This window comes from Notamacropus eugenii, chromosome 3, assembly GCF_028372415.1.
Source record: "Notamacropus eugenii isolate mMacEug1 chromosome 3, mMacEug1.pri_v2, whole genome shotgun sequence".
Lineage (NCBI taxonomy): Eukaryota > Metazoa > Chordata > Mammalia > Diprotodontia > Macropodidae > Notamacropus > Notamacropus eugenii.
The window spans coordinates 125,637,129-125,664,244 of record NC_092874.1 but is presented as its reverse complement, the minus strand read 5'-3'; the positions used below and the strand labels follow the sequence as shown (position 1 = coordinate 125,664,244).

Below are 27,116 nucleotides of genomic sequence, written 5' to 3'. Positions count from 1 at the left end.
TTCTTGAGGCAAAAGATGCTGGTGACTTCCCTTCATCTGATCATATTTACAAGTAGGGTGGAGTTTCATTCTACTTTGCTATTTGTTCCATTAGTTATAATTATCAGAAACATTAGCTTAATAATTACAGGCTGTCCTTATCTATTATTGTTTCATCTTAAGAATGTAAGCTTTTTGAGGTCAGAGGCCAGTTTTATCTTTGTATTCAGTCACTCAAGAAGTATTTAGGAAGCACTTATTATGTGCCAGGGACTTACCTAAGTGCTAGGGTTATAAAGAATGCCAAAACAAGCAAATGAAAAAATGATCTTTGCCTTCATGGAGTTCATATTCTAATCAGGGAGACAATATGTATGTGAATGAGTTAAGACAGTGGGTGATGGGAATAATCCAAAATTGGAGTTTGACTGGGGCAAAGAATCAAGGGGGCAAGAGATTCACGGGGGATACTGTAAAGTTGAACTGCTTCACCAAGAGTTTATGATGGGAAAAAGAGGCTAATGTGGTCAGTACACAGCCCAGGAAAGAAATGAAGGGTGGAGGAATTGGAGGTCAAAGTAGAGACAAAGAACAGGATTAGGAGACTTGTAGTACATTATTGAATTTGTGAGGAACAAGTATAAAGCAAGAAGCACTGTTATTTTTTTAATTAAAGCTCTTATAATATGTTTTATAATGTCATAAGAAATAATAATAGGATGATGATAGCTTATAAGGAGATAAAGTAATTTCAGAGTTCTTGAACATGGGACTAGAAAATTTGCAGGTTATGGTAAGATCAAGGATATGATTGTGTCCACCTGATGTTGAGTGTGGAGGTATAGGTCATGGAAAATAAGTAAAATGAGGAACTGGAAAGTATCAGTATGCATGTTGAAGTCCCTTTATATGAATGTAAGAGTTGGAGAAGAAAGACCATGAAGCTTACATTGAATTCATTGAGGAAAGAAGAAAAATGTTTTGCGGATCAGTGGATAAATGAAAGTGCAACCAGTACTTAAAAGGGAGACTAGAAATGTCATGCCAGAAGAAGGGATTCAGGTTTCAGTGAGAGTCTGAAGATGGAGGGAGTAGGATAGGAAAAGTTCTAAGATGAAAACAGGTTTATTTATCATTGAGTAAATATTCCAGAGCACAGTGTACCATGTGTGTAGATACTGAATGGGACACTTGAGGACGTAGGGTTGAGAGAGACAGAAAAAAGGGAGCAGGATGTAGTGAATGGGAGATAGGGTTTATACACTGATAACCAAGCTTTGAGGGAGACTAGTGATTAGATGTTCAGGATATTCCCTCAAGAACTTTTTGGCATGTGGTCATGTTGTTATTCTTATTGTTATTTTTATTGTCCTATTATTAGACCCTGGGAAGCTAGCCTCATACTGGGAAGGATCATGTAGAGGTATGACCTAGGAGATTCTGCTCAGGAGGGAGGAAGTCCCATTGGGAAAAGGATCTGGTCTGTGTATTGCCTTTGGCATGCTGCAGAAGGCCCTGAATACAGTTCCTCACACATAGTATATGCCTTATGAATACTTGATAGATTGCATTGGTTTCTTAGCAATAACAATAGATATTAACCAATGAAGGCCTTCACTTTTGGTTGCTTTTGCCTGTTTATGTGATGGTCTTTGCCAATGCTATGAACAAGACTTTTTGAAAGGTCAAATATGGCAAGACATATTCATTCACTTTTCAATAATTAATGGTAGTAATCAACTGGTAAGTCATTAAAAATGTAAAGAATATACAAACCATGTTAGGTTTTTAGGAATTAATTACACTTTAGAGATATATTGGTATCATTAGTAGCCATAAAGTTGAATTATTTTTTAGACTTATAAGTGCATCTCCTGTAAAATTATCAAATCATATGTTTGAAGGTTTTATAAATGTATAAACAACTTGGCACTAACATTTGAAATGTGAGAAGTGTGGCATAGTGGATAGAAAGTTGACCTGAGTGAGGATAGCCTGAATTCAAGTCCAGCCTCTGATTATATGACCCTTGATAAATCCTTTAATCTTTTGGTGCCTTAAAAAACTTTCTAGAGGGGGCAGAGCCAAGATGGCACAGTAAAACCCCGGACTTGCTAGAGCTCTCTCCATAAACTCAGCCAAATACCTGTAAAAAATGACTCTAAGCAAATTCTGGAGCTGGAGAACCCACAGAATGATGGAATGAAGCAAATCCCCAGCCCAAGACAGCCTGGAAGGTTGAAGTGAAGTGTCTATCGAGCCATGCTGGGAGCAGAACACAGGCCAGCATAGGCTGCCCCACACAAATGGTACTTGAGCAGGCCTCAAGGGACTGAATCTTGAGCACCTATGGTAGTTTCTAGACTTCATGATCCCCAAAACACAGAGTACAAATTGGACGGTCAGTAAAAAAAAAACCTGTGGGATTTGTGTGAGAGAGTGGAGTGCTGTGACTCCAGCCCCAGGGCTGTGGAGGGCCCAGAGGAGCCTGCAATAGCCCCAGCAAAGGCAGGGGCATTAGCAGCAGCTGTTTCTGGAATTCTAGGCCCACAGATTGTGGGGGGATAGAGTGGCTGTCACTATACCCTCCCTCCCTATTGGAAGCAGAGAACTACTTCGACAAAGAGCTGAAAAGTCAAGTAAATGACTGGGGAAATGAGCAAAAACCAGAAAAAAATCATATTATAGAATCTTACTTGAGTGACAAGGAAGACCAAAATATGTAAACAGAAGAGAGCAAAGTCAAACCTCCTGCATCCAAAGCCTCCAAGGAAAACATGAATTGGTCTCAGGCCATGGAAGAGCGCTAAAAGGATTTTGAAAATCAAGTAAGAGAAATAGAGGAAAAATTGGGAAGAAAAATCAAAGTGATTCAAGAAAAGCATGAAAAATGAGTCAATTGCTTGCTAAAGGAGACCCAAAAAAATGCTGAAGAAAATAACACTTTAAAAACAGACTAACCTAAATGGCAAAAGAGATCCAAAAAGCCAATGAGAAGAAGAATTCCTTACACAGTAGAATTGGCCAGATGAGAAAGGAGGTCCAAAAGATCACCAAAAGCAGATGAAAGTGAATGACTTTGTGAAAAAATCAAGAAATTACAAAACAAAGCCAAAGGAATGAAAAAATAGCAGACAATGTGAAATATCTCTTTTCAGAAAAACAACTGACCTGAAAAATAGATTCAGGAGAGACAATTTAAAAATTATGGGACTATCTAAAAGCCATGATAAAAAAAAAATAGACATCATCTTTCAAGAAATTATCAAAGAAAACTTCCCTGGAATACTAGCTCCAGAGGGTAAAAGTAGATGTTAAAAAAGAATACACCAATCACCTCCTGAAAGAGATCCCCAAAGGAAAACTCCTAGGAACATTGTAGCCAAATTCCAGAGCTCCTAGGTCAAAAGAAAATATTGCAAGCAGCCAGAAAGAAACAATTCAAGTATTGTGGAAAAAAAATCAGGGTAACACAAAATCTAGCAGCTTCTACATTAAGGGATCAGAGGGCCTGGAATATGATATTCCAGAGATCTAAGGAGCCAAGAATTACCTACCCAGAAAAACTGAGTGTAATATTTCAGGAGGAAAAGTGGTCATTCAATGAAATAGAGGACTTTCAAGCATTCTTGATGAAAAGACCAGAGCTGAATAGAAAATTTGACTTTCAAACACAAGAATCAAGAGAAGCATGAAAAGGTGAACAGGAAAGAGAAATCATAAGAGATTTACTAAAATTGAACTGTTTCATGGAAAGATAATATTTATAACTCTTGAGACTTTTCTCAGTGTTTGGGTAGTTGGAGAAGTTTTGAATGTTGTGGATAAGTTCATTTACCTTGATGGTGTACTTTCCAGAGATGCACACATTGATAATAAGGTTGAAACACACATTGCCAGAGCTAGTTCAATGTTTGGGAGGCTCCAAAGTAAAGTATGGGAGACAAAAGGTATTAGACTGACTACCAAACTGAAAGTCTACAGACCCTTTGCACTGACCACATTGTTGTATATCTGTGAAATATGGACAGTGTACCAAAACCATGCCATGAGACTGAACTGATTCCATTTGAACTGTCTTAGGAAGATTATGAAGATCACCTGGAAGGATAAGGTACCAGACACTGAGGCCTTTACTTGAACTAAACTGCCAAGCATTCAAACTATGCTTCAGAGAGTTTAATTTTGATGGGCTAGCCATGTTGTTCAAATGTAAAATGTACACTTACTAAAAAGACTATTTTGTGGAGAAGTCACATGGAGCAGGTGATCACATGACATTCAGAAGAGGAGATACAAGTACACTCTCAAGGTCTCTCTGAAGAACTTTGGAATTGCTTGTGTGACATGGGAGACACTGGCTCAGCATGGTGTGCCCACATCAGAGAAGGTACTATGAGCAAAGCAGAATTGAAACAACTCAAAGGAAACATAGGATGTGCAAATTTAGAATATCTACCCCAAATGTTCCAGTGGACTATGTGTGCTCATTCTGTGGTAGAGCCTTCTGAGTTCACATTGGTCTGATCAGCCACAGTTGGACACATTGAAAACTGACTTTATCATAGTGATGTCATTTTGGTCCTCTTCAAGAACCAAGCAACCATTTATCTAGTTAGTAGTGAATTTGAAAAATTAAAGGCACAGACCCAATTCCAGAATCATAGCTTTAAGATCAGGGCCCTTTGAGATAAACTTACACAAACCATCTTTGTGTAATGGACAATTGCAACCCAGAGTTTGTTTTGGTTTAGGTAGGTAGAATCTGTCTTCTGATGTTAATACAGTATTCCTATCTTGGGGACCTTAAACCACTCTATGACAGAATTATGAATCATACCCTGACATAAAAAAGAGCTATCAAATTGAAAAATAAAGCCCTCTCAATAGAAGAACATCCCCCCCCCCCAACAAAAGGGGACAAAGTGCCACAAATACTTATGTCATCCTACAAATTTAATAAATACCTAGGAGGAAGGGTTGTGGCTTCAGGAGTTTCAAGGAGCTGTGGATGTTTATAACTTCAAGTAATGGGATGAAATCGACTGTGACTAATAGACTGTGAAATAGTCTCCCAAGAAAAGTAATGAAGTCTTAAACGAAAGTAGCTTAAAACAGGAGTGGACGAAGCTATTAAAATATAAGCAAGGAAAAGTACTGGCTAGGATTGGGATGCATAAGAGAATACAAAACATTTCTAGTTTTCAGTTTTGTTCTTTTCCTTTATGGTTGACCATGTGTCAGTTTTATTTTGGGCCACTTTTACATGTACAACATGAACCAAAATGGAATCAAAGAGAATTCCATGCTTATTTAATATAAGTAGAGAAGGGACAGCAATATTTGCTACCAAAAATAGAGAATGCTGTCTAGAGACACCTCTTGTACGGAAAGTTCCTATTTGGGTTTCCCTAACAAATCTCAACACTGATTTGTGGCATCATTGATATTCCAGTCTCATAGGCCCATTAAACATGCTGGAGAGAGCATAATAGTTTTGTGATCTGGACAATTGCTCCTGAGGGTTTACACTAAGAACACAAAGCTACTTTTAGTAACCAACTGAGTTAGTTTCAAATTGTGATGTCTGTAATATGGAAATACATTAAGTTAATGGAAATGGATAAATGAAATGTATTTTAATAAATATAACAAATATCAAAATATGATGAACATTCTTAGGGGTCTAAAGGAAGTTTCCCAGACTCTAATTAGAGGTCAATCTTCTACTCACTTTCTCTGTTTTAGTAAGAATTGCCTTGAAGGGATGAATATTTCCTAAACTTAAGGTTACTTTTTTGAAAGAAAAGCAGTTCATAATCCTTTGATTTCCCTGTGTAATATATGAAATATCTTTCTTGGCAGTTGTATCTTACCTGATGAAGGATTTGATGAATACCATCTTTAATAGTCCTTTCTCCAAATCATTAAGATAGTAGAAGGAGAAAAAAATGGTAAATCAGTGCAATCAGTCATTTAGATAGAGGTCATGGAATGTCATGTGCTAGCTGTGTGGCTTCAGACAAACCATTTTATTCCTAGTGGTCTCTTACAATTTGTAAGCCTCTAGCAAGCTTGTTTTCATTGATAAAGAAAGTTTCAACACCAGCCATTCCTAACACCAATGAACAGGCCTGACTACCCTTGCCTCCCAAAGCCTCAAGCAGCAGTGTTTTGATTCCTCTAATAACTTTACCATTTTCCAGTTGCAACCATATCAATCTCTATCTCTCTATTTTGTTCTCATCCCCCAGATTCCAAGCTTGCTTTGTGATTGGCAAATGGCTGGAACTAATTGTCTCCTACAGTAGTACAAATGTAAGCAATACACAAACCCCAGTAAGCAGTTCTTTATAATAAGAGAATTAATGGCAATGTTGCAATTGATGGCAAACCTAATACTTGTATGCAATATTTCTTTCCTGGTCTAAAGGCCATACTTAGAGCTCAGAGAGGCAGAAGCATTGAATCAAACACTTTCTTCTTCTTGAGAAACATTTTTTATATGGCTAGTTCTTTGGGAGTGGAAAAGAAATGAATGAAGCTTTCCAAACTCTAACTGGAGACAGACTTCAACTTACTTCTCCATTTTATGGAGATTTGCCTTGAAAGGATGAATATTTTGCTTTTGGCATCAGTGGTTCCATAACAGTTATAAGTTTGTTCTCCAGATAGATTGACAATGTTTTCTAGACTCATCATTTAACTGAAGGGCCCTTCAGAGAGAAAAAAACAAAACAAAGCAAGGAATAATGTAAATTTTAGGTTAAAGGTTGGGTACTTTAGAGGATTGGAGATTAAACACTTGGTGACAGAGGGTGCTTACAACTAATCGCTGTGCCTACATAATCATCTGCAGCCTGCAGAAAAAGGTTTTTTTCCCTTTCCCGTCTCTTTTAGCACCCTATTGCCAATCCATTCCAAATGCTAACTGACCAATTATCCAGCAGGTATGGTGACCTGGCATTAGAGTGGGGAAGGGATAATAAGCTAGTCCAATTGGTTTTTATCTGTCTTGATGGGATCAAAATAGTGTTTTTTCATGAAATCCTTTTCAGCAAGTTAATAATCCCTAAATTGCTAGTTGTTTCTGGCTAGCCCTAATTCAGGCTATTCTAGAGTTTCAGGTTTGGGACTAGAATACTATGAAAACACCTGTGGACCATATAACATCCATTAAGAAAGAAGTTTATTTAATAACAAGAAGATTCAGTAAGGATGTAGCATTAGTGCAAGAGAACACAGCTTCCCTCTACCTCTATCCAGCTCTGCATCTGACAAAGCTTGAACAAGCAGCAGAAATTTGAAAAATCTCAAGAGCTCCAATCTCTCATAGTCTATGCCAGGGGTGTGGAACCTTCATCCTTGAAGTCACATGTGGCCTTCCTTAAGTGTGGCCTTTTGACTGAATCCAAATTTTACAGAACATACTATGCATTTTATGCCCCAACCAAGAACTGTCGATTGCTCAATTCCCAGTCCCGCAGACCAATCAAATTTCAAAGATGGTTGTCCATCTTGTCCAAGGAGAAACTAACCCAGCCAACACGAAGCAAACATTATTCTTGCTAGACAGGGGTTGGTAATGATGATGAGGATCATGTTTTCAAAACATTTTAGGCTGTATATACACAAGTAGGATCATAGCAACAGCTCCAGCTACCACAGCATCAAAAAAATGTCCTCAAAAAGGCTTTCTATCACACATATAAGTAATCCATAGGTTTGTAAAGGGGGCAGTTCATTAATTTATTCAGCAATTAGTTTTTAAATGTGACAGTGTATATATTACATCATGCTATACATTGGAGGGAGATGGGAGCTATTTAAAAAGTAGACAATATTTCTGTATCAAATTTAATGTTTAAAAAGCTCTTTTGATATATCAGATTATTTATAAGACATTATTATTCTTCATGGAATTTATAATCCAAGGGATAGAAGACAAATGAAAATAATTATAAATCAAATTAGAATATATTTTATATATGTAGATTATAAATTGTTGTGAGATCAGATGACTGAAGACATCATTAAAGGCTGAGAAAAAGAAGGGGGTTTCATGGAGAAGGTAGATATTAAATTGGTCCTCTAAGGATAGATAGAATGTTAACAAGTGGAAATAAATGTCTAGGCCAATCATCCTTCACCCTACCTACTCTCTCCTTGAGAGCATTGAGAGTTTTCAGCTCACTTTCATGTGTTGTCTTCTCCCATTAGAATGTAAGTTCTTTGATATCAGGAACTGTCTTACTTTTTGCTTCCATTTGCACCTCTCCCACACTTTAGCATAGTTCCTGCCACATTATTAAGCACATAGTAAGTGATTAGTAAATGCTTGCTGACTTGAATTGAAGGGCAGGTTGTTCCAGGGCTAAGAAGCATTGTGAGCAAATATGCTAAACATTGTTGGACATGTTAGAGGTCAGGGACTAACCAACTGCTAAGCTTAACATGACAATATTGGCATATTTTAACAGTAGATTGTTTTACTTATATGGATACATGTATACATTTGAATAGAGCATCATAGGATTTAGAACTAGAAATGATCTTATTTTTTAATCCAATCATTCTCATTTGTTAGGTGAGTAAATTGTGGCCCAGGGAGATTTAGTAACTTGTTTATGGTCACAGCAGTAAGCAGCATAGATGGAGTTTGAACCCAGATTGTAAATATGTATGTGTATGTTTGTGTATATATGTATGCATACATCTAACTCCTTATTTCCCATAGGTTTAATGTATCAACATTCATGTTTTTGAATTTCAGGCTCTTTTTTAGAACATTGCCTTGTAAAAGTTGACGACTGAATGCATGTACTCACAAAACATAACATAATATGAAATAACATATCATAATTCACAACATAATATAACCATGCATGAAATATATCCACATTAAAATAGAAGGTAAATTCCTTGAAGTCCTGGGCTTTTTTACTTTTGTCTTTATAACCCTGTCTAGCAGCATTATTAGTACACAGTAGGGACTTAATGTTGGTTGATTTATTCTAGGGGAAAGAAGAAAGAGAAAGAAGGAAATAGAAGGAAGGAAAGAAGAAAGGAAAGATGACAGGAAGGAAGGGAGAGAGGAAGAGAGGGAGGAATGATTTGTTAAGTGTTGTCGTTGTGCCAGGCAATGTATTAAATATTTTACACATATTTTCTCATTTTTTGTCTTCACAACCTTGAGATAAAGGTGCCAGTATTATTTCAGTTTTACAAGTGAAGAAAGTGAGACAGATATAGATTGAGTGACTTGCTCAGGATCACACAGCTTGAAAGTAACTAAGATCGAATTTGAACCCAAATCTTTCTGTTTTCTGGCTCAGTGCTCAGAGGAATAATGAAAGAACTGGAGACAGTTAGAGGTGGCTTAGTGGTTAGAGTCATGGACTTGGAATCAGGGAGACAGGAGTTTGAATCTTACCTCAGATGCTATTAGAGTTGTGTCCCTGGCTGAGTCACTTAGCTTTCAGTAATGTTTCCTTATTTGTAAAATAAAATGAGAAGCTACCTCACAGGATAATCTGATGGATCAAATAAGACATTATATGTAAAATGTTTTGAAAACTTGAAAGTGCTACATAAATATTAGTTTTATTATTTATTAGTGTTTATTATTTTTGTTGTTATTATTTACTATCCCAGCATGACTGGGTATACTCAGTTGTGGAGGATTTATTGAAGGACATAACCAAGAACTGAGCACAATGGACAGGCATAGATCATTTCCGATATACATCATTAGAGGAGTCCTCACATCCTTGTGATCAGAAGACTCTCAAAATATTTTAGTCTGTAACACACACACACACACAACACGAAAACACACCTTGGTTTTGGAGTCAGAAGTCCTATATTTAAATTTCTACTACGCTTCTTGTGAGCATTGCTGCTAAGTGGTTTTTCAGTTGTGTGCAACTCTTCATGAACCCATTTGGGGTTTTCTTGGCAGAGGCACTAGAGTGGTTTTCCATTTCCATCTTCAGTTCATTTCACAGATGAGGAACTGAGGCAATTAGGGTTAAATGACTTACCCAGGGTCACACAGCCAGTAAGTATCTGAGGCCAGATGAACTCAGGAAGACTAGTCTTCTTGACTCTAGGTCTGGGCTCTATTCACTGCACCACTTAGTTGCCCTGTTGTGACCATTAGCAAGTCACATTAGCAAATTTTGGTGTCTCAGTTTCCTAATATGTATGAGGAGACAAAACTAATTGGAGCATCCTTCTCTTCCGTTCCATGCTTTCATATCTGATACTTGTTGCACAAATGTGATACCCACAGCAGCCACCATGGATATACAGGTGTGTTTCCAGGGTAAATTCGCAAAATATAAACTGTCTTCCTCAAAGACAAAACCCAAATATTTATTCAGATACCAGACAGCTAATTCCATTATGGTAACAAGAAAGTTTGTATATGTTACCAATAGACAGAGGACCACCATCACCAAGCCTTCCCTCCATCAGGACTCCCTACAAACAAGCTTCCTTAGGCAAAATGCCCATCTCTCACCCAAGCTAACTGCTCTGCTCTGCTCTCCCTGCTGCCTCTCTCTCAGCTCCACCTCATTTTCTCTTTCTGCTGTACCCTTTCAGAAAGCTCCTCCCACCATGGTGGGCTCCTGGGACTCAGGTTGTGGGCTGGGCCAAACTTCAAAGCAGGTCTCATGGGCCTATTAAGCGGCAGAAAAGATCATCAAATTCCTTTAACATTACTATACTTGATTGGCTACTCCTAGAAACCATCAATAACTATCCAAAAAGGAATGTGTGTGTGTGTGTGTGTGTGTGTGTGTGTGTGTGTTTTGTGTGTCCAGGTAGCTCTCTTTTTATTTTAGTCACTTGATGATTTTATCGCTGATTTCAAGTTTATTGCCAAGTAGTTAATAACAAGTATTAACTTATTAAGTGTAGAGAGTTTCTTTTTTTCTTCTCTTTTCTCTGAAGGACTCTTTAGTTAGATAATGATGAAGGACTATTACTAATAGAAAATGACACATGAACATGAAACACACATCTGCCTATATATCTATATCTATATCGTGTGTATGAAAAATAAATGATTGATCAGTGTATGTACATTCACATATATGATATGACATGTGTTCATATATGTATGTATATGTACATACATATATCCTTGCCACATATAAACTTCCTTTTCTTTGCCAAAAATAAACCTCTCTCTTCTCCTCAGGCCTGAGATTATGCTTTATTTGAACTCTCTTACATAACAATCATATATTACTTTGTATTATAATTACTTATGTATCATATCCTTCTGCTGGTCTATATGTATGAGGGAAAAATTTGTGTCTTATCTAAACTTTGTATCTTTCTCTATGTGCTCATCATAGGTGCTTAAATATAACTTGTGTTAGATTGATCCCTCACTTGGGGATGAGGGGAGATAAAATACCAAATGCAAAGTTCAAGAACTTTTGGTAACATGCAAATTCTTTATGCACATTTCTTAAGATTTTCTTTATAAGAGATTTATAAAGAGTTCCCATAGTTACTGAATTTTCTAAAAATTTCCAAAATTCACAATTATTACTAGATGAAATATGACTCATATGAGATGACTCATTGAAGAAATGACTAATAGGAACTTGTCATAATGTTATGTGTCTATTAAAAATGCTATAAAAATGATTTCACATGCATTTTAACCAATTTTCAAACATTAATAACAATGATTTTAATCTCCTTTAAATCCCATCCCTAAAGCACGTCATCCACATTATAGACTAATTGTCTGTGAAATCTTGTCAAAAAATGAATGAAATGAATGTTATTTTTTGAGTACTGACAGTGTAAATTAGGCATTGGTCCTAGCCAATTTGTTTTTCTCCATCACTGTAAACCAAAAGAAAAATAGTTACATATTTTACTCTATAGAATAATTCTCAAATAAATGTGAGTGGGTAGTGGACATCTTCCAATCAACAACTCAACAAGCAAAAACATATTAAGGGTTTGCAGTGTGATAGGTACTGGGGATAACAAAGAAAAGGGAAATGGTTTCTATCCCACAAGGTTACATTCCATTTGGGGAAGAGGAGGGAGAAAGAATACATACATGTAAAATTAAATATGAAATATGTGCAAAGTAGATATAAAGTGATTCCTAAGGAAAAGACTATAAGAATTTTGGAAATTCAACATAAAATTCAGTAAGATGTAACACTTGAATTAGATGTTGAAAGGAATTTAGGCTTTTACAAATCTGAAATGAGGAAAATGTGCATTACAGGCATTGGGGACTGACTATGAAAATAGCAAAGGAAGAGCCTAGATCATGGATTAAAGGAAACCCAGCTGTACTCTTTCAACATTCCACTCCGAATAGCTTTCAAATAATGCCTCAAATAAAATTTTGGAGTGTCAGAGCCAACAAAAAAAATCAAGATGAAACACTTTTCCAGTCTAAGGAAACTTAGGAGGTCAGCAGGAAAAGTTTGTGACACTAGGGTGCAGGTCTGTGACAAAGGGTGACAGCAACAGTGACTGTAGCAGCAGCAGTGGTTTCAGGAGCTCTCTGCCCAGAAATGATATGAGGGTCAGACAACTAGTTGGAAAGAGATTATAGGGGCCCCTTTTCTGGCAGTGGGTAGAGCTGGCACTAATTAGCAACTCTATTTGTTCACACACAGTTCTGGGTCTCAGTTCCATGGCAGAGAGGAGTGCTGTGGGTCAGTCACAAGGGAACAGGGACCCTGGTTGCTGTTCAAAGGCAAAGAGGAACACTGCTGCTTGTGGTTTCAAGACAGCAGGGTCCTTCCTGGTTAAAGACCAGAGCACAGATCAAGACAGCAGTGACCATCCTTCTCCCCACATCACACTACCTTGGAAGCACAAAAATTTGCAGATCCCCAGAACTAGCTTTGAAAATAACAGCACAAAAGACTCTGAAATTTTGGACAGTGTCTCCTCAACCCCAGGTGAGCAGAGCCCAACTTTAACATAAAATTCAAAGTAAAATAAAATAGGCTTAAAAAATGAGCAAACAACAAAAAAGTATTATATTGTAAAAGACTACTACAGGGGCAGAGAAGACTAAGACATAAGCTCAAAAGAAAACAGTAATGTGGAAACAGCTACCAAATAAAATCTCAGAGAAAAAACATTAATTAGATCTAAGGTCAGCAAGAATTTCTGAAAGAGTGAAAGAAAGAGGTAAGGCTGAGAGAGGAAAAATTGAGAAAAGAAATTAGAGTGATACAAGAAAATTAATAGAAGAGAATTAACAAAAAAATGACATCTTAAAAAACAGAATTGGCCTAATGGTAAAAGAGGCACAAAAATTCACTGAATAAAAGAACTCCTTAAAAAGTAGAATTGGTCAAATGGGAAAAAAGAGGTACAAAAACTCATTGAAGAAAATAATTCCTTAAAAATTAGAATTGAGCAAGTGGAAGCTAATGACTCCTTGAGACTTCAAGAAACAATAAATCAAAGTCAAAACAATAAAAAAAAGAAGAGAATGTGAAATATCTTATCAGAAAGACAACTGACCTGGAAGTAGACCAAAGAGAGATAATTTAAGATTTATTGGACTATCTGAAAACCATAATCAAAGTGAGACTAGATATCATATTTCAAGAAGTTATCAAGGAAACCTGCCCTAACAATCTTAGTTCCAGAGGATGAAATAGAAATTGAAAGAATCTATCAAATGCCTCAGGAAAGAGATCTCAAATAAAAACTTCCAGCAATATTATAGTCAAATTCCAGAACTCCCAGGTGAAAGTAAAAGTACTTCAAGAAGCCAGGAAGAAACATTTCAAATATTGTGGTGTCACAGTCAGAGTCATAAACATTTAGAGGCTTTCATGTTAAAGGAGCAAAGGGCTTGGAATATGATATTCTGGGGGCAAAGGAGCTAAGATCATAACCAAGAATAACCTACCCAGCAAAACTGAATGTAATTCTTTGGGGGAAAAGTAGACATTGAATGAAATAAAGGACTTTCAAGCATTCCTGATGAAAAGACCAAAGATGAATAGAAAATCTGACATTCAAACAAAAAGTTCAAGAGAAGCATAAAAAAGTAAACTTGAAAGAGTAATCAATCAAATAATAAACTGTTTATATTCCTATATGGGAAGATGATATATGTAACTCCTAAGAACTTCATCAATATCAGGGCAATTAAAAGGAGTTTACATAAACAGAGGACATGAATATGAGTTGATTGTGCTGGAATGATCTTCAAAAAAATAAAAAATGAAGAGATAAGAAAAGGATACACTGGGAGAAGGGGGAGAGGTAGAATGGTGTTCAAGGAGGAGCTTTTATAATGGAAGGGAAAAGGGAGTGGGATGGTAGACAATGCTTGAACCTCACTCTCATTTGAGGTGGTTCAAAGAGAGAAGAAAATATATACATATATACACACATCCACATACACACATTGATCTATATATAGAAACGTAACTTAACGTTAGGGAAATAGGAAGGAAAGAAGAGAAAAGAAAGGAGGGGACTGATAAAAGGAAGGATAGATTAAGGGAAACAATGGTTAGAAGCAAAATAGACTTTTAAGGAGGAACAGGATAAAAAGAGAGAGAAGAAGAAGCAGAAGAAAATCGTAACTGTGAATGTGAAGGAGATTAGCTCACTCACAAAATGCATGCAGATAGCAAAATGAATTAGAAACCAAAATCCTGAAATATGTTGTTTACAAGAGACATACTTGAAACAGAAACACATACACACAGTTATAATAAAGGACTGGAGCAGAATCTAATATTCTTCAGCTAAACTAAATAAAAAGAGGCAGGCATACTATGTTCTTAAACAAAGAATGAATAAAAATAGATCTAATTAAAAGGGATTAGTGGGGAAACTATTATTTTTCTAAAAGGTACCATAGACAATGTAATATAAAAAAAAGTAATATAAAAATGTTTGCAACAAGTTTCTGTGATAAAGACCCCATTTTTCAAATATACACTGAGTATAGAATTGAGTCAAATTTATAAGAGCCATTCCTCAACTGATAGTCAAAGAATAAAAACAGGCAGTTTTCAGAAGAAGAAATCAAAGTTATCTGTAGTCATAAAAATGCTTTAAACCACTACTGATTAGAGAAATGCAAATTAAAACAGCTATGAGGTGCCATGTTCCACCTATTGGAAATCACAAATGCTAAAGGGGATGAGAGCAACCTAGCTAATGAAAATGGAGTAATGAACTGGTACAATCAGTCTGCAGAACAATTTGGAACAATACCCAAGTGGTTATAAAATTGTGCATACCTTTTGATCCAATATTATGGCTGCTAAGTCTGTATCCCAAAGAGATCAAACCAAATGGAAAAGGACCAATGTATATAAAAATGTTTATGGCAACTCTTTTTGTGGTGGTAATGATTTGGAAATAGAGGTGATGCTCATCAACTGGGGAATGGCTGAACAAGTTGTGGCATATGATTGTGACAGAGTACTATTGTGTCATAGAAAATGACAGGTAGGGGGTGGTTTCAGAAAAAGCATGGCAAAATCTATATGAACTGATGGTAAGTGAAATGAAAGGAACCAGGAGATCATAATGATGATCAAGTATAAAAGACTTGACCACTCTGATCAGCATAATGATCCAAGACTGTTGCAAAGGAGTCATGATGAAAACATGCTACCCAACTCTAGAGAGAGAACTGACAAACTCTGAGTGAAAATTGAAATACAATTTTCTCACTTTATTTTTCTTGATTTTTTTTGGAAATATGGGTAATGGAACTAAGTTTTGCATGATTTCACATGTACAATTGATATATGGCTTGCTTTCTCAGTGGTTGTGAGTGGGTTGGAGAGAGGAAGAGAATTTGAAACTCAATATGTAAAAAAAAATAATGTTAAAAGTAAATTAATAATATATTTTTAGACATATTCTTATAAAGGTGTTAGCAGGAAGCCTAAGTTTGGTGGAACACTGAATGATAATAACAAATTTTTATAATTGTCTACTAGTGTGTTCATAAGACAAGGAGAAATGCCACTAATACGCAAAACATCAGAAATTATGTTTTAATTTCAAAATGCTGTAGAACTTCTTATTAAAAATCTACACAAAAGTGCATGTCTTTCTGTACTCCAATGACATAGGAGGTGGAAGGGAGAAAAATATATTTATGTTAAGTTTCAAATATAGTGAGGTGGCAAGATCATACAGATGTGAATGTTGAATACACCTTCAGATAAAGCCATTGACTTAATTTTATGTGTTTTGTTTTATTATGAAGACCATATATTAAACGAGAATAATCTGTTTATAAAATAAAAAAAAACCACATATTAGTACACTAAAAAAAAGAGTCAAGGAATTGTGTGATCAAGTACTAAGATGTGTATAAAGACTATAAAATCTTGAATTATAAACTGAGCAGGGAATCCAGAGTGTAAGTGGCCAAGGGATAGTGTTGGGCATGCTGAAGGCCATGCTGCTATAGCACTGCTTTTAGCTGCATCCAGGTTTAGTATGATGTTTGGCAATGTTAACTACTCAAACCTATGTCAGAGCCCTCACAAAATGTGCCATTCTTTGCTAGAACCAGCAGAGGCATAGAAATCCAATAGGGAAAAATTAATTTAATTCAAACAATGGAGTATAAATTGAATTAAGTAATGAAGTCTTTTCAGCACCCTTACACAAAAGGATGCAAGTCTCCTTCACTTTCAGTACAATATAGTCTAATATCCCTTTATTGCCTCTAGCTTTACAGGATAGAAGTAGAGCTCCAGCACATTTCATTTACTGGTGAATAGTAGACATGAAGAGTGAAAAGTGGACATTCAGAAGTACTTTGTTCTTTCAGAAGGCAAAGAACAACTGGCACATTGGCCCTTATATTTCCTCTTGGCCCAGACAGCATCACAGCGTTTAGGATTCCATAGCGATGTAGGCGTCTCCTCTCCTTTTACTGTGTTCTATGTCACTCTCTTTGATGCCTTCTGAATTCTAGGGCCTCCTTACTCAAACAGAATCTTCATCTGGTGACGTCATCCTACTGCAGGTTCACACATAGCTTTTTGGAAAACGTAATGTGGAAAATCATACCTCTCCACCCTGTACCCATGAACAAAGTATTCTTGGTTCAAATATTGAAGGCCATTGCCTTTAGTTAACTCTCCCTCTCTGTATTTAGTTTCTTTATCCCACTTAACAGCATTTGAGAGCTTTTCTAATGACATAGGATTTATTTTATATTGTCTTTAAATCACAGGAAAACCAAATAAACATACATTCATTACTATTTATAAATTTCTTCATGCAATATATTCATAAATCTATTGGTTAATCTGTATTAACTTCCATTAATTTCTGCATTTATTTATACCCTTTCCCTTGTATGCAGTTGTAATCAGTGTTTAAACTATTCTAATTCTCCTTTCTTCTCTTTGCTTTTCTTTATACAAGTTTTTTTACAATTTTTTTCCTGTCCCACATATTTAGGACTTTTATATTGATGAGTGAAGTCTAAATTGCTTGTAACATCATGAATTTAAATGGGATGAGAGAAAAAAAAGGTTGATTAATCAATCCTACTTCCCTCCCCCTCTGGAAAAATAGGTTGGATCTCAGCCTTTGCAATACAAATGATCCCTTGGCCACCATGCTCTCAATTCCTTGCCTTTAACCTGTATGGGTTAATATCCCTGGTTTATGACCTGTAACTTGCTTCAGAGACAGACTTGCCTCTAAGCTTGTTTACTAGTTGGTTGATGTCCTGCGACTTTGCTATTCAGACATGCTTCTTTAATCCTACCAACCCTAATTTTTATTTTCTTTCAGGTCTGCTGATGAGGTCCTTAGGGCATTGCTTATTAAACTAGTTAGTGTGCCTGTATCCACAATTCTGATATCTGACACTCAAAGCTACCTTCATGTTGGAGACAACCTGGCTTCCCTTTCTCCTGAACTCCATCTCTGCTCTCAACTCTTGGACAGATTGAGCAGGTTGGAATAGGTATCTTGAAACATTATGACTCAGAAGTGCTCTCTACCTTTGCTTCAAATTATCCATGGGTCATAAGCTGAACTAATGAAAAGATTTTTCTTATTCACTACTATGCTGCATTAATACAGGTATCTTCTTATTACTAACTAAATTTCTTCCTAATTAAAAAGGAAAGAATCCCTAGCCTGCCCACTGACTTTTCTTTGCTGAGTTATTCTCTCCTCTAATAAGCTTTTACCTTGGGAGAAGCTGTTGTTCTAAGCCTAGGTTACAAATATGCTTATGCCATTATAATTATTGCCCTTATGTGAGAGCCTCCTTCTATATGCAAAAGGTCTGGATATCTTTGGGGGTTCTTGTACTTCCTTAGTTCATTTCTTTCTCACCTAACCTCAAAGTACAGAAACTTTGTTATTGAACATAGTCCCCCCCAATACAGGATATAGTCACCAACTCCTTTTATAAGTACAGGGCTTCCCCTTCCCAGTAAGATTGGGGTGTAGCAAGAATGTCACTTATCACCGCTATTATTCAATATTGTATTAGAAATGCTGGCTATAGCAACAGGAGAAGGAGAAGAAACTGAAGGAACAAAAATAAATTACAAAAATATTTTTCACTATTTGATAAAATATTTCTAGGAAAACTGGAAAATAATTTGGCAAAAACTAGGCATAGTTTAACATCTCACACCATAAATCAAGATAATGTTAAAATGGATAAATTATTTAGACATAAAGAGTGATATCATAAGTAAATTAGAGGAGCATGGGAAAGTTTATCTGTTGGGTTCTTGGATAAGGGAAGAGTTTATGACCAAAGAAGGGATAGGGAGGATCATGGGAAATAAAATGGAAAATTTTGATCACATAAAATTAAAAGTTTTTGCACAAACAAAACTGATGCAGTCAAAATTAGAAGAAAAACAGGAAACTGAAGAAAATGTTGCAATTAGTTTCTCTCATAAAGACCTCATTTCTCAAATATATAGAGAACTGAACCACATTATGAAAATCAGAGCCATTTCCCAATTAGTAAATGGTCAGAGGATAACCAGGCAGTTTTAGGAAGAAGAAATCAAAGAAATCAGTCACATGAAACAATGTTCTAGATCCCCTTAGAGTAGAGAAATTCAAATTAAAAAACAGCTCTGAAACACTACCTTATCAGACTGGCTAATGGGACAAAAAAGGATGACAATATGTTTTAAACTTGGCATATTTTGACAGGCATAAATACATTATAGTAGGAAAATAGGGTTGTTGATGCATAGTTGGTAAAGTTGTAAATAGTTCTAGTCATTCTGGAGAAAATTTTGAAACTATGCCCAAAGAGCTATAAAATTGTGAGGTAGAAATATCATGACTATGTGTATATCCTAAAGAAATCAAAGAAAAGGGAACAGGACCTATTTGTAGAAAAAAATATTTATAGCAGCTCTTTTTGTGGTGGCAAAGAATTGGAAATTGAGGGCATGTCCATCAACTGAGGAACGGCTAAACAAGCTGTGATATATGATCATGAGGGAATTCTATTGTGCTGTAAGAAATGATGAACAGGATGGTTTCTGAAAAACCTGAGAAGGCTTACATAAACTGAGGTAATGTGAATTGGAGACAACCAGGAGAACATTGTGCACAGGAATGAAATATCCTAACGATGATTAATAAGAAAAGACTTAGCTACTGTGATTAAGAAAATGATCCAGGACAATTCCAAAGGACCCATGATGGAAAATGGTAACCACCTTTAGACAGAAAAGTAATGAACTCTCAGTACAGATTGAAGTACACTTTTTCTCTTTCTTTTTCTTGTTTTCTTTTTTTTCAACATGTCTAATATGGAAATATGTTTTATAAGCCGTCATATGTATAATCTATATATGTTTGCCTTCTCAAGGGATGAAGGAAGGATAGGAAGGGGGGAAGAGAATTAGGAACTCAAAATTAAAAAAAAATATTAATGTCAAAAATGTTTACAAATGTAATTGGAAAATAATGAAATAAAAATATATTTTTTAAAAAAGTACATGACTTCCAAGGCACAAAACATAAACAAATTTCAACTTGTTCTAGACAACTAGAACTCCCATGAAAGCCCATAGAAAGTAGCGGTTGTCACGTGGGACAACAATAGCACAGAGAAGTGTATAGTCCCATTCACAGCACCACCTGTGATAGTGTTCCAATAGCTGTTGCCCATGTGAGTTGTCCTCCATATTCAATATCCATGATTTCTTTGGATATCTCTATAGTAGTGCTTCTTTCTTCAGCTCATGGCTCTCTCCATTGTTAACAATTTTTGCTGTTTACGGTTCCTTATTGTGGTCCTTTCTCATCATACTTCCTTGCTCTGCTTGTACTCCATGCCCAGAGTGGTCCTCTATTCCTGGATGTTGGTGGATATTTCCTTGTTCAGAGAGTTAGCAGTCCTTCTCCAGAATTCCTGGCATTTTGTGTCAGCTTGAGCATGCATGTTCATTTCTGAAGACTTCTGAGATTGTCCTTGGACTCACACTGATATCTCCCTAAGTTCTAGAGGAACCAACCACCCATTTCACCTTTTAATCACATGAAGGTTTAATTCCCTCTCTTTCCCTCATCACTTCCTCCTCCCCTGTCCCAGATACTAGTGCCTTCTCCTATGAAATTATGTTTCATCTACATTGTATGCACTTGTATGTAACACATTGTTTTAATTTTGTTTCTCTATTAAAATATGAGTTCCTTGAAGACAGAGTCTCTTTTGGCCTTTTTATTTCCATTACTGAGTACAGTATCTGTCACTTAGAAAGAACTTGACAGATTCTTACTGACTGACTCACCTTTACTACTTCTTGATAGTGTTAGCAACTCTCATGATGCTAGAGCAGAGATAGATAGAGTATTCGACCTGGGGGTGGGAAGAACTCAATTGTAATTCATCCTCAGACATTTCACAGCTGTGTGACCCTGGGCAGGTCATGTGCCAGCTGTCTGCATCCGTTTCCTCATCTATAAACTGGGGATAATAATAGTACCTAACTCCCAGGGTTGTTGTGGGGCAAAATAAGCTAAAAGTTAGAAAGTGCCTCACATACCTTAAAGCATTTGGTTAATAGTATTATTGCTGCTAGCATTATTAATAACAAAAACTACTCTTTATATCATAGACCCCTTTGACAGTTTGGTTAAGGCTATGGAGCCCTTCTAACAATAATGTTATTTGAAAATGCTAACTTTCGTTTAGAGGTTATTGAAAATAAAGATGTAATTTTTCTCCATCCAAGTTCACAAGGTAAGATCCTCTGCTTTAGAGTTACAGGAGAAAATGTTATTCTTTCTCCAGTTATCTTTCAGAGTAAGACAACTTTCACTGGGGCCACTGGGCAGAATTATTTAAATTATACATGGATGCATTCTAAAATGTAATGGAGGAGGAAAGGAGAAAATATCTAATCTACACCCCTAACTTTGGCCCCATCAGAAAAATATTTATTGCCCTTTATACATTACTGTTATCTGGAAAAAGATTCGGTCAGATTTAAAGCCCATGCAGACTGAAAGGCATGAATATGTATATGGGCACAGTGAAGGAGATAATTCCTTCCTTGTTATTAGGACATTTTTGTCTTTTTTTCTTCTGCCCTTTCCAAGTTTAGGGCCTTCTGGGTAAAGAGCTGTGCTTTCTTTCTTAATAGGATTCATTCTTTTACGATGAGGTTTATGAAGATTCTTGGGAGTAGGGACTGTTTTACTTATAACTTTGTATTCCAAATGCCTAATGAATAGTAAGTACTTAATAAATGCTTATCAGTATTTTTTGTTGATTTAAAAATTTTTAGCCAATATATATTTATTTTTCTCTGCCTCATATGTCTTTCCCTGCCTCCAACTGGAACAAAAAGACAAACAAATCCCTTGTAACATATACACGTAATCAAATGGAACCTATTTCTGTATTGGCAATGTCCAAAAATGTCTCATTTTGCATCTTGAGAACATCACCCCCCTATCAGGAAGTGGGAAATGAGCTTCATCATTTTTCTTCTGGAATCCTGATTAGTCATTGCGTTGATCAGAGTTCTTAAATCATTAATTGTTTATAGTACCAGAAGTTGTAGACAGAAAGCTCATTAAGTCAAGGAAGAAAAACTACCCAATCTCCTTAGGAGAGAGATGTTTCTCTCTGACCATCAGAGACCCACTTTCACAGGCATCAAGCAATAAAAATCTGATAAGGGCCAAAGCTAAATCCCCAAAGCTGCAGGTCAGGATATAGAACAGGAATCAAAGTGAAGGGCTCCTAAGACTAGTGGTCTTCTATTACATTTGCCCCTGGTTCAAATTCTGCTGTCTCAGTGACTCTTTCAAACTACTAAGCTGATGCTAGCAATACATATCCCTTCCTTCCATGCCAACCCGCCCTTCCCATTTTGATTGAATGGGCTGCAGCTACTAATGTAAGGAGCAGTGGACAAGATTAGACTAATCTTCTGAGTCATAGCTGTGGGCTTTTATATGCCATATCCACATATAGGTAATCATATTCATCCTTTACAATGTAGTTAAGATGTATTTTGAAAAAAAATGTTAATCAGACACTGACATTTTGTATCACGGTTAATTCATGCATCATAATATCACTCTACTACATCATAATATTCTCTACGAGATCCATGTGTATGGAACAGAACCTATGGCTTGTGCGATCTTTGTATATTCTCCATGCTGGGCTTATTACTTGGTATGTGACAGGCCTCAACAAATATTGGTTGAACGAGTAAAATGTGTGATCTGTTGTCTCTCACTTTAGGCCTTCTTTGTGCTTCCATGTAATTTTGTGGTACATAGCATGAGGAAGAAATCACGGATCTGCTGTCAAACCCAAATGGGCTTCCTTCCTCCATTAGATTAAACATTAAAGTGCTTGGCAGTATTCTCCCAGCCCACTCTCAGGAAAGCATTAAGCATGTGGAGCAGCTTGAAAATAAAAGACCAGAGGGACATTGTGAATGCAGGTTCTCTGGGGTGAAGGGGTCTGCTGCTACATTAACAAGTTAGCTCATAATGGGCACATCTTTCACAGCAAAGCCAGTGGTGGGAAGAAGGGTAGAAACAATGTAATTTCATGTCTGGCATGTTTTTAAGTGTTTTGAGTTTTAAAGTCATGCTTTAATTGCAAGATACAGTAGACTATTGGACATTTATGCATAAATGTAATAAAACTTACACATTTCTAAGTGTAATATATGAAGTTATTAAAGCTGTCATCTTTAAATAGTAGAACTTTATGGTTTTTTTAATGGAATTTTCTCCTAGCATATTAACCTATGGGCGAAACACTTTGGATTGCTGATGTGAAAAGGGACTTTCAGTCAATAAGACAGTCTCTTAGCCATCCCCATTTGGATCTGCTTGGATGAAGATACTTTCTCCCTTAAAATTTGAATTGGAATTACAACCTAGTGATCTCTAACAGTAGTATCCTTGGAGGCAATGGAACAGAAATAAGTGAGGAGGAAAAGTATATTTAAAGAGAAATGATATTCAGTCCTGCCTTCTTTAAGTAAGCATCCTATGGCAGGGAGTTTGAACATAGGTTGTCCCTAAAAAAAGGTATTTTGAGAAAAAGGATGTGCAAAATAAAGGGCAGAGGATGAGTCCCAAAGAGATGTTAAAAGTGAGAGAAAGTGACTGACAGTTGGAAGAGAGGAAATTATTTTCAACACATAAAAGCAATTAAAGAAGGGGAGCACAGTTTCCAATATGGGTTCCCTGTGTTTCGCATGTGAGAGCATTCATGTCTGGAGATAAGTGTTTGTTATAAGTACGTACAGTGTCTAGCATAATACATTCCACACAGCAATCACTCCAGAATTGTGTTTTGATAATGAGCTGAATGAAGACATTTGTGAATATGTTTGTTTTTTTCCTGGGGAGTCCCCAACCCAACGTGGGTTGACCCTAAGAGGGTATAAGGGAAAGTAGATAACATCCTTGGTTGGAAAAGTTTCGGGCCATAGGATATGGAATGGGATGAGACCTTAGACATCATCTAGTCATTTTACAAATGAGGTAGTTGAGCCTCAGAGCACCAATGGACGTGACTTGCTCAAGATCACACGGGTAGCAAGATGCACAAGCAACATTAAAAGCCAAATCCTCTACTTTCAGATCTAACAGTCTTTTTTCTATATATCTTTATCTTGTTTTTCGTGTCTTCTAAATGCAGCACTTCATTGTTTATACAACATTTCCCCCTCTACTAGCCTTTTAGGCAGGAAGTATGAATATTATTATTGCCAATTTGTAGTTGAAGAAACAGGAAGGTTACATGACTTTTCCAAGATCAGACAACTAGGAAGGAAAAGTGTAAAGACCTGAAAACTAACAATTTCAGTCTCCATGGGCTATACTATTTCCATGACATCATTCTGACTCTCAGTAGTTCCAAGAGCAGGAAAATTGTTCTAGAGTGGATGATCAGGGCAGAAGAAAGAGTTGAGATTTGGGGGTGGAGTGACCTTAAATGAAGTAATATTTATTCTGATAAAATAAAACACAAATCCTGGGCTGGAAAACTGTATTCTGGGTTATACAAAACAAAACAGGTAACTGTATTTTTTCATTTCCCTAGGAGATCACAGAATCTCAGAGTTGAAAGAAGCCTCAGAGGTTATCTAGCTCAATCCACAATAAATAAGAATCCCCTTTACAAATGATCCCCTAGCAAATGATCATTCAGCCTTAACTTGAAGACCTCTGATGAGATAGCTTATCCTTCGTTGGAAGCTATATTGGTTAAAAAGCTTTTTTTTAATCCTCTTTATATCAGTCATTAATCTGAGCTTCTGCTCATTGCTCCTAGTTTTGCCCTCTCCAGTCAAGCAGAAAAGATATAATCCCTCTTTCATGTGATTGTAAACTATTCCTAAATACTTGAAAGACAGTTATCTATTTGCCTTGAAACCTCCTGTTTTTCAGTCTAAACCTCCATTTCATATCTTCATTTGTCATGACCTTGAAGTTCCTTACAATCTCGGTCACTCTCCTTTGAACGAACTCCAGTTTTTCCATGTCCTTCCAAATATGTGACCCCACAAACTTTCTGTACATTATATCCCCTAGACCAGTGATCTTCAAACTTTTTTTGCTTATGAACTCTTATGGTAAAACATTATTGTGCATTCACCTTCAACATGTATAATTCTTTATAAATGATTTTCATGTACTACTGTACTTACATATTACATGGGTTATACAATATAAGGAAAAGGGGGGAAAAGAAAAGGGAAGGGAAAGGGAACGAAAGGGAAAAGAGAAGGAAAGGGGGAGGGGAGGGAAATGCCTATTTATATAGTGTTGACTATGCCTACTACATGTCACTCATTGTGTTAATTACTTAACAAATCTTATCTCACTTGATACTTGCAACAGGCCTCTGAAGTAAGTGTTATTACCCCCATTTTATTGGCTGAGTAAACTGAGGCTAACATTGGTTAAGTGAGTTGACCAGGGTCACACAGCTGGTAAATATCAGAGGTTAGATATGAACTAAGTTCTTCTGGACACTTGACCCAATGCTCTATGCACTGCACCACTTAGCTGCTTACATATAAAATAAAAATTAGAAGTTTGAAATAAAAATTAAAAAAATGTTTTTGCTGTCATTAAAATACTTTTAGGGAGCTTAATGTGATTGGATATATTTCATGTTTAAACTTCTTCATTTAAAATTTTGTGACATGGTGATTTAAAGGTACAGTATTAAATTCAGTTTGTTTTGATACTTGGTTTGAATTGTACCACAGGAGAAAAACGTATCTCACAAAGATACATAGCTGTAAATAGGAGACCTGCATCATTGGCTTTGTCTACTAAACTATGATATTCAAAATAATCTCATCCACAAATAATACAAATATTCACTTTTTGAAATTGACCTAGTAAATTTCCATCTTCTTTGATATCAAGGAGCCCAGTTGGGTATGCCACTCTGGTGGCATGATCCCAAGGCAATGGAGTAGCTATTTTAGTTGGGGAGAATGGGGCAATAGTAAGGCAAATGATAAGAACTCTGAATATACTTTGTTTTTTTCTCCTCTCCTCTCCCCTTCCCTTCCTTTCCTTTCCCTTCCCTTCCCTTCCCTTCTTTTTCCCCTTCCCTTCTCTTCTTTTTCCCCTTCCCTTCTCTTCTTTTTCCCCTTCCCTTCTCTTCTTTTTCTCCTTGCCTTTACTTCCCTTCTTCCTGTTATATACTCTATGTAATACCTTAGCCCTGTGATATATGAATATCATTTATGAACATCTGGTAGATGGCCTTCTCCTTTGCTTTGAGACTGCAATAAGTTTGGAGTGTCTAGAGAACATGGATGCAGATGAGAGTTCTGCGCTTGACTACTCAAGCCTAACCCCACAGACAGGAGCAGTAGCTATCCCTTTCCTCTCCCATCTTTCTAGCTGCAGCTGCTTGATCCTATTTCTGTCCCACTGCCAGTGCTACTATGGCTATGTTTGCTCCTTTCAAACCTTCCTTACCATAGCTTCAGGGGAAGCTAGGTGGTGCAGTGGATAGAGCACCAGTGCAGGAGTCAGGAGGACCTGAGTTCAAATTTCATCTCAGACACTTGACACTCACTAGCTGTGTGACCTTGGACAAGTCACTTAACCCCAATTGCTTCATCCTGGGTCATCTCCAGTCATCCTGATGAATATCTGGTCACTGGATTCAGATGGCTCTGGAGGAGAAGTGAGGCTGGTGACCTGCATAGCCCTCCCTTGCTCAAAACAAAGTCAAGTGCAAGTCATGTCATTATTTCTCTGATGGCATGGTCTTCTGTGGCAACAAGGAATGAACACTCACCATAGCTTCTCAACTTGGTGGAAGCCTTTTTTTGTTCACCTTAGGGTGAGGATGAGAGAAGAACATGAAGAGACAACAGGGACCTCAGGCAGTTCACATGCACAGTCATAGCCAGTGGCCATGAAACATTTGTGGGGCATGAGCTGCTGCTTTTGGTGGGACAGAAGAGGAAGAACAAAGATGTCTGGGAATCACAGGGGACTGCACTGAGTGAAAGCTGGAAGAGGGAGAGCAATAGATGCAAACGGTGGATGCCATCATACGTGGCTATGATGCTCTCCTCAGATCTAATATTCTCTTTTTAACTTTCAGCAGTTCA

General features: G+C 36.7%; 1 long non-coding RNA gene across 1 annotated transcript in view; it reads left to right on the top strand.

Annotated features, from left to right (window-relative positions):
* LOC140533287 (uncharacterized) overlaps positions 1-18,136 on the top strand; it is a 141,075-nt gene extending 122,939 nt beyond the window's left edge. The window contains exon 3 of the long non-coding RNA XR_011976865.1: positions 17,788-18,136. This is a non-coding gene — a long non-coding RNA (uncharacterized lncRNA). The remainder of the gene's footprint in view (positions 1-17,787) is intronic.
* Positions 18,137-27,116: the final 8,980 nt, after the last annotated feature.